This window comes from Pelmatolapia mariae, linkage group LG20 (assembly GCF_036321145.2).
Source record: "Pelmatolapia mariae isolate MD_Pm_ZW linkage group LG20, Pm_UMD_F_2, whole genome shotgun sequence".
Lineage (NCBI taxonomy): Eukaryota > Metazoa > Chordata > Actinopteri > Cichliformes > Cichlidae > Pelmatolapia > Pelmatolapia mariae.
The window spans coordinates 14,265,645-14,274,934 of NC_086244.1; positions in this window are offsets into that span (position 1 = coordinate 14,265,645).

A 9,290-nucleotide genomic window follows, 5' to 3' on the forward strand; every position below is an offset into this window, starting at 1 on the left:
TGAATGATCTGTAGTGTGATTTCCTGAATAAAGGTTTATACTAAGGATGCATCAGACACTAGATACGACTTAGATGATAATACTAATGCTAAAAGCTAACCTGCTCAGCATGTGGGGCCTCTTACATATGTTAGTATTAAGATAACCTCAACTGTCTTAAAGAAAATGTAAACTCACAATCTCCAAAATCTTAAACTGACAAAGTTTTCCTTAGGACTAGTTCCACATAAGCCCTCAGATTCAGCATATTTTATTTGTACAGTAATTGGACAATTTGTTCTTGCCTCAGTTTTCAGACCCACATGTTGCACCCATCATTTATATACAGCCCATGTAATCATGAGTTGCATTTTTCTTTTTAATTCCAAGTCTGTTTCATAAATGAGGAAGATGATGCAAGCACTACAATACATCATACAAAGTAGTACAGTTGAAATCAATAGGGCCTTCAGATTTCCATAATGTACACAGTAAACTGTAAATAAACGCATCGACTATAATGAAAACAATCTAAATAAATTTAAAACATAAATATTTTAATAAATAAAAAAAATACTTGGTCAGGTTGACAAGGATTAATGATTCCACAGGCCTCAGTTTCTCAGATGAAGAAGGTAAAGTAAGAACATTGCAGGGGGGAAAAAGAAGAAAAAAAAAGAGCTGTGACAGCAGTCACAAGTCTAACAAGTTTACAGATGCCACACACTGACTTAGTACTTAAGAATATGAAAAGAGCAGGAATGCAGCTGAATCAGGAAATGCAGATCTGGCTCCAGCTAAAAGTTTTCACAGCAGGAAAACTGACCGCCCACGTGTAGTGTCATTATAGCCATTAATACTCAGTAATCAGTCAGAAGAAGGGAGCTGTACTTCTGTTTTTCTCCCTACTTTGACTGACAAATGCCATGAGCAAAATGACGCAGTGTGATGACGTGGGATGGATGTCAAAGTGACCGTGTCCATCTGAGGAATGCAATCACGCCCTCCTTGTCATCACCACCTCTCATTAAGGATGAGCTTTTTATAGCCTATTTGCTCTTTATATATATAAAAAGAAAAAAAAAAAAAAAAAAAAAAAAGCGTTACACATTAAGGTGAAAGGTGAATCTTGTGCACCATTTCAAGTTCAAGGACGGCACATTTGTCAAACAAAACCAAGTAATCCTTTAATGCAGTTTCTCCACTGATTTCACAGAGTTGGTACGACTGGAACAGCAGGACAAACCTCCAACAGCAGTTTTCAGAGTTTAAAACAAAGTCTTGAATGTTTGAAAAGTTTATCTGAAGGTGAGGTGTGGTTCTGTGACATTTAATAAAACAAACCTTGTTGGTCTTACCGCTGCGCTGAATGGTATGACAGAGATAATATCCTATGTGCTACTGTGCAGTTCAGTTACTCAGTGGAACACAGATTATTTATCGACTGCTAACAATAGTTCCTCACAAAAGAAACGTTTCTGTCTTCTTGTTTCCGTCGTGTTCCCTAAAAACTACCGTGTCCACCTGTTTTTGGAAATTACAGAGGTCTTAAAGCACATCTTCAGAAATGAACCAGGCCGAGTGCAATTTACAGGATGGAAATATACAGGATTTGGTTTTCTCTGTTGATATTGTGTTTTAATTGTTGTACAGTGCTTCGTGACTTTTATGTCTGAAAAGAGTTGCATAAATAAACTTTACTTTCTAACAAAAGATTTTTACAGTTTACTTAAACCTGGCATAGTTTTCATTTTTTTCCTAATGTGGCTATTTGTTTTTCTAACTTTGCACTCTCCACCACAAAGAAGAGAATCGGGGAAACATCCAGTCTCACAAAACAGCATGAGGCACAAGATCTGCTTCAAAATATAGTTTGCCCTGATGAGGTAGCAACCTGAAATCCTCGCCGATAGTTAAAATGTGCAATTTTAGACCAGAAACATATTTACAGCCTGGTACAAAATGTTGTTGATCTCTGTAGCGACTTAGTGACAGCTGTACACTGGTGACTTAAAACAAAACAAAAAACAAACAAAAAAACAACAACAACAAAACAACAACAACAAAAAAAAACCTCATCCATTTATTATTATGTTAAAGTTTAAAGTTATGTATTTTAAGGGGAATAGCTGCCACCTGTCTTCATGCTACACCAGTCTCTGACCTCAACTGTGTTTCGTGTCTTTTGGAACATTTTTAATGGAGTTATATGACAATAATAACTTTATTTGTGTAATTAATCCCCTTTACCTTTGGTTGGCTGAAATTCTAATATTGGATGGTATGTTAATTAGCACTTATTAGCAAGTAACTAATCAACCAAGAAATGTTTTTAATTCAGTGGATATATGTCTAACACCTTGTTTCAGTATATATGCGGCAATAGAGGCAATTAGCATGACGCCATAGTTCATTTTAAATAAACTAGAGGGTTATAACTATAACATACATGACTGTTTTTTAAAAAAATAAATAATTTTTTGGTCTTACCTCAGCTTTGATAAACAATGTAATGAATTGGCCATTTTATGGGAAATCTCCCTCTGACATCTGACTAACAGTTCCTGATTAAAAGGCACCAAGCTCAGATTGGCACGTTCAATCAGCTTAATGTTTAATGTTGTTAAAGAGTCTTTTAGCACAGCTGATAAGGTTGATTAATTCGGTTTCCAAAAACCAAACAAAAGCACTGAACAATGTCAGGAGACACAGAAATGTACCAAACAGAGCTTAGCAGGCCAGTCGAGGCAATTATAGTGCAGTCAGCATTCTGTTCATCGTCTTCATATTAATGAACACTTTTTCCACTTTGAATTTAAACATCTGTCTATCTGTATGCAAGCGCTCTTCCCAAAAAGAGGTTTACGTCAAATTAAAACTACACAATGAATAAATCAGTGGCAGCTAAATTTCAAGCAACTCATTCGGATTCAAAGCTTTGGTCACACTTGGAGCTTTTGCTAATATCGTTTTTTTTGCAAAACAGGTGTACTTAATGACACGTCAACACGTCTGCCATGTAACAGGCCCATCTGAAAGCTGACATTGCCGGCTTAGACCAGCTTTTCTTGTGTTTCTATTATGAATGTGAGCCACACAAAGAAATTCCTTTCCACTTGTTGGGCAAGAAAATCTAGTTTTAAAGCTTTCTTAAGTCATAAAGGAAAAATATTTTAGCCATTGAGAGAGTGTTCAGTCTACACATCCATGGTTTTAAAGGCTTCTAAACCAGACGACATGTTACATCTCAGTGCATTCATCACCACAATCAGTGTTCATGTAACAGCGTTTTTGCAGGAAATGTTCACTTGCTTGTAACTGATTGCCCAATTCCATGTTCTGCCAGCTTACATTTAGTATTTATTACCAGCTCGGTGTCAACATTTAATTAAATATTAATCATGCTTTCCTTGCCAGAGCCTCTGTAAAGGCTATTTATTTATTAATTGGTAAGCACAGAAGTCTTCTCACACACAGCTCGGCACGCTTTGTGCATACATGTTTAAGCCACGCCCTCCTCACAGCCTGTAGTGTGTTCCCATGTGTCGTGTTCGTCAACAATATTTCACAACTTTAATTAACAGTTGCAGCAAAATTTCCACCAATGACTTGTTGGCACACATGAATTTCATGTCTGACCCACAAAAAACAGGCATGAACATGTTTAACACACAAGAACACACAATATACTGTACATGTAAGATGATTAGTAGCTAACATGCCACAGCCTACCGTTGTGGACCCACATGTTGAATCTCTCGCAGCAATTTTAGCAAAATATATATACTTATGAGGGTGCATGTTATGTATTCACTGCTGCTGAAGAAAGCCATTTTGGTTAAAAGGTTTTATGTCCCATCAAAGATAAAGCAGAGCCATAGAAAGGGAAAGAAAAAATGGGGCGGTAACAGTATGCCCGCAAACTCTTGCTGTGATTATACTGATAATAATGCACTCAACAAAAACAAACAAAACCAAAAAAAAAAAAAAAAAAAAAGAAGCAGGAAACTGCTCAAACAGACTGAACAAACAAGGCAATATTCAGATCACTCCTAAAAGTTTTCATCCAGCTAGAGATTTCCATAAGAAGTTCATTTCTATTCAAGCTCTCCATTTACAGTGGGTGTTTTGGCTGAATGGGCCTTGTTTGAGCATACAAGTCCAAACACGAAAACATGGGAACACAGAGATTTGATGACGGGAAGGGCGGGAGAGGAAGAGGGGGATCCAGAGTGTAGAGTAAAAACTTGCTGCTCTGACCTCACTTGGCATTTCCACCGTCTCTCAGCAAAAACGCCACCTTTAAAAGTCAAATTATTCTAAACAACAGTCCGTCTAACCAGAAAAACTTTCATCACCCAGTCAAACAACACCACGCCAAAGGAACACACAATGCCAAATAATGCTCTGCGTCACTCCTGCATTCACGGGCATATATCCTTTAAGACACCCGTCATCACTGCAGGTATGCATGCCATCAAAACAACTTCTTCCAAGCGAGTTGGCTTCATATATACACACAAGTCTAAAAGTTCTGTTAAGTTACAGTTTTGCAGCTGCTTTCATAAAAAGGCAATTACTGGGAAATTTGTCAGGATATCCAGACCAAGACTTCCTGATGTATCCACGAGAAGAACAAAGACAGTTGATGGTTACAAGAATGCACTCTAGTAAATGCAGCCGTCTCCAAAAACTCTGTGTATGGTTGTAAGAAATAAACAGGGTCTTTATTTCAGTGTGACCAGCTGTAAAGACACACTAAAGAGCAACACACTATGTCTGCCTAAGCAATCCACTTAACATAAAAACAGCTCTAAGCAAGGCTAAAGCTCCACTCCCTTGGTCCAAAGTCAGATGCATCAGTGTCAACATGCCCACAACATTAACTCACTCTTCATGTTTAAAGTGAAAAATCCACAGTGTTGTTTCAGAAAAAGCAAAAAAAAAAAAAAAAAAAAAAAGACAACCAAAGAAGGCTCAATGATCCGTGGACTAATATTCAGTCAATTGACAAGGGGAGAACATGATATAGAATTCATGCAAACAAATGCAAAATAGATGTGTCTAAGAAAATATATCTGGTACGGGAACTATACTTTTGCTGAAAAGAAATCTCTGCAGCGGATAGTAAGGACAGCAGAGAGGATCACTGGAGGCCCTCTCCCACCCATCTCCCAACTCTACAACAAACACATCATCCGACGTGCGAACAGTGTAGTGAAGGACACTTTCCACCCCTCACATGCACTGTTCTCCCTCCTTTCATCTGGCAGACGGTTTCGCAACATCAAAACCATAATGACCAGACACTGCAAGAGCTTCCCCCCCCCCCAAGCAGTCAGAGCCCTCAACTCACTACCACCAAACGACTGATATACACAAACACTTTTACAAACACCTTACAATACTCACTAAAAGACTCAAAAACAATAAAAACTTCCACAAATTCACTACAAACTGGACCTGAGAACAATATGCTTATTTGCACACTCAGTCACATGGTTACTGAACACATCTACATAATACTATATTTGCACATTTTGGATCTTGCACATGCCTTCGTCCTGTCTTGCCTACAATATCCTGACCATAACTTGAGCCTGCTATTCAATACCTACTGCACAATCCACTTTGTATTGTCTCTGTCCTGTCTTTGTTTATTGTACAGTTAGTATTGTATAGTTATTATTATAGTATTGTATAGTTAGTAATAGTACTTTTTAATCTCTTAATTTTACCCAAATTATTTTTTATTTGTAATTCCTAGTTTTATATCTCTTGGAGATATATCTTTTATATTCTTATAAATACACCATGGAGGGCTTGGGGTGAAACAGCATTTCAGTACGTTGTATACTGTGTATATTGTTGTACTGACAAAGTTCCAGAATGTTGAATCTTGAAAGAAGCATTGAATCATATGAAAATTATGTGGTTTTACAGAGCTGCAAATGAGCTGTTTTCCAGGAAGTTTCCTTTTTAGTTTCCCCTCCTGATGCCATTCATGCATCAAAATTACTATAAATATGCCATTACTGCACTGAACTGGATGATGCTGTGAAATTCCCCAAGCATCTGAGAAAAATGCTTTGGCCACGATGAGTCTGATGTTTAGCATTGTATCAAGAGCTCCGGCTTCACACGGCTCTAAATGCGTCATTTGAGACTCTTCTTTTTCTACTTTTAAATCTTTATGGTGTTAATGAGACACACTCTCACCGTAGTTCAGGAAATAGTTCCCCTTATCATTATTTTTTAATTTTACCAACATGTCTCATATCTGTTAATTTTAAAGGCTGGCAGGGCTTTTGTCTCACACCACAGACTGCACTTTATAATCCAGTTAACATGACACAGTTGAAATGTAGAAACCTGCCCTGTCAGGAACATAGAGTATCAATGAATACTACTCTTTGGGTTTAAAAAAAATGAAAGAAAAAAAAAAAAAAAAAAAAAAAAAAAAAAAAAAGAGGTTTGAGTTGAAATATAATGGTAACAACTTTTTTTTTAATTCTTAATTTTCAACAACCACCATGCTGCAGAGGGGATCGGGCTTTTTGATGACCCTTTCCTTGTGTCATGACTCTGAGGTGGCTGTTCAAATCTTATGTTTACAATGAACAGCCAGTAACGGAAAAAAAAAAAAAAAGAGGGCACTTTGGGCTGTGCCAAAGACATGAAATAAAGATTATTTTGAACTGTGAATCATACAAAGCTACTCTAGTACAGTGCAGTCGTTAAACTAAAGAGCTAGGTCCACTTTAACTTCTGGAACCAGAACAGCGAAGTGAAATGCCTTTTCCTGTGGCTCATATCTTCAATCTGTTGACAATATTGAATGTTAATATATTTTCAAGTTCTTTATGAGGTATAAATAAATATATCAGACACTGCTGTGAAGGGTAAATAATTTAGAAGCGGAACCTCATCAACTTGACCTAAAAAGCTGGTTTTATCATCTGGGAAGTCAACTGAGGATGAAAGTAGCCTCATTAACAAACAAATTCATCAGTTTTCTTTCCCGAGAGCTCAGCGGTTCCTGCACAGGTCTCCCTGATAACAGATAACGACCAATGTGAGGCTTAGAGGCAGCCACGCTCTTCAGGATCGCTCTTTAGAAAACAGGTTTTGCTATCTGGTACAGGATATCCCTATGGCAACCAGGAGGAGCAGGAAGGGGTGGGGGGGGATTCACAGAGTGGGACAGAGTAGAGAATACCTAAGTGACGACATTGAAACCTGAGGAGGGAGGAGGTACAGCGCTCCGTGAGACTGCTCAGGTGAGCAGTCGCCTTCAGGCAAGTCAAACAAGAAGCACAAGACTGTGCGGATCTGTAGATAATGACCCTTAAATATCAAATTTGCATTTGACCTAATATTTAGTCTATGTCTTCTCCAAGATCTGCGCAGGAAGCCATCCTAAAAAAGTCCATTAAAAGATACAGAAATGAAAATTTAATCATAAAATAAATGACCTTGGGTGCCAGTTTGCAAGTAAACTCAAAGTTAGTCCCTTAATGATATAACGCTGTACCAGCTGTAAATATAATATTTACAGTTTGCAGCATTGCAGGAAGACCTCACTGGAAATAGTTATGCAGGGTGTGAAGTTTGAAGGCTGAAAGGCAGCTTTTGTTTTTAGTAAACAGTGTCTTCACATCAGGGTACATGAACAGGATCAAAGTGCACTTTTGTATGTGTGAAAAATGTGTTAAAGTCATGTGACTGCATGTTGCTTTAGGCAAAATACAAGTTTGAAGAGCAAAAAAAAAAAAACAAACAAACAAAAAAAAAAACCCCAAAAAACACACAGGCATGTATGAAAATATGAGCTCACCAGATGGTTGCTTGAGGTAAACTCTGCTAGCGTAACACGCCACAGCCACTGTATTGTGGGTAATGTAGGCCTCAGGTTTCAGAAATGAAAAATACAAACCAGAGACGACTACTTCTCTAAATGTCCATCTTTAATCTGAGAATATTGTGAAATATAAACACAACAGCAGGAACTCAAACAGCAGTCATCCACTACGAGCTCCAGTATTTGTGTTTCAGTTATTAGAAAAGAAAATAATCTGATAAGAAGTTTCACTTGGCCCATTTCTACTTGGTTCATATCCAGAAGAACACAATTACAATAAGACTGAGGTTTATTCATGTTTTCTCAGTTATTTCCAAAGCCTAAAAGAGAACAGCATCGTTTTGGACTTTACAGCAGGAAAGATGGCTTCCATTCTGAAGATTTAAAATTAGTGCTGTTAAAGGTGTCTGACATTTAAAAGTGTGAAAAATCGTAAATAGCAATGAAGTCACTAATCATTCCAGTTTTCAAGAAAAATGCATTTTTCTTACTGTTGTGTTAAAAAGTCAAAAGCATCTCTACATTTAGAGAAGTTTTTTTTTTTTTTTTTTAATCATGAAATATTTGAAATACTGCTGCTGACCTACAGAAACCTCACATGAAATATACTGTACTGGTCTTAACAAGGTTGCAAGTAGAGCTTCAACATGCAACAAGAAGAAATGGGAGTGAGACAAAACATTTTTTTGAGCATGCAATTTATTGAAAACAACGCTTAAACTGAAACAGGTTGTTTCATAGCTGATCAAAAGTTTAGGACCACACCTCCAGAAAACCTGTAATCCCCCCCAAAATAGAAATGAAAGTTCCAAACATGAACTCAGTAATGAGTAGCTCCACCGTTATTGATGATCACTTCATTGCGGGATGCCTCATGCAAGCACTTCCATGAGGTGAGTGGGAACATTTCTCAAATTGGTGAAGAGCATCTCCTGTCTGGAACTGTTGTCCATTTTTGTAAACTTCCCTTGCCACCCAGCCCCAAAGCTTCTCAACTGGAACACGCAGGATGGTCCAAAAGAGTGACGTTATTCTCCTGGATATAGTCCCTTGTTCTGTGTACTGTCGCGTTGTCCTGTTGAAAAACCCAGTCGTTACCACAAAGACGAGGGCCCTCAGTCATGAGGGATGCTCTCTGAAACATCTGGACATAGCCAGCAGCCGTTTGACGCCCCTGCACCTCCTGAAGCTCCATTGTTCCACTGAAGGGAAAAGCATCCCAGACCATTATAGTGCCCACGCACTGTACATCTCAGTGGGGATCTGCTTGTCATGCCAGTAACATTGGAAACCATCAGGACCATCAAGGTTACATTTTTTCTCATCTGAGAATAAAACTTTCTTCCATCTTTCAGTGTCCCATGTTTGGTGCTCTCTTGCAAAGTCTAAATGATCCGTTCTGTGGTGTTCAAGGAGACGAGGCCTTTGTAGACGTTTTTGATTTTTGAAG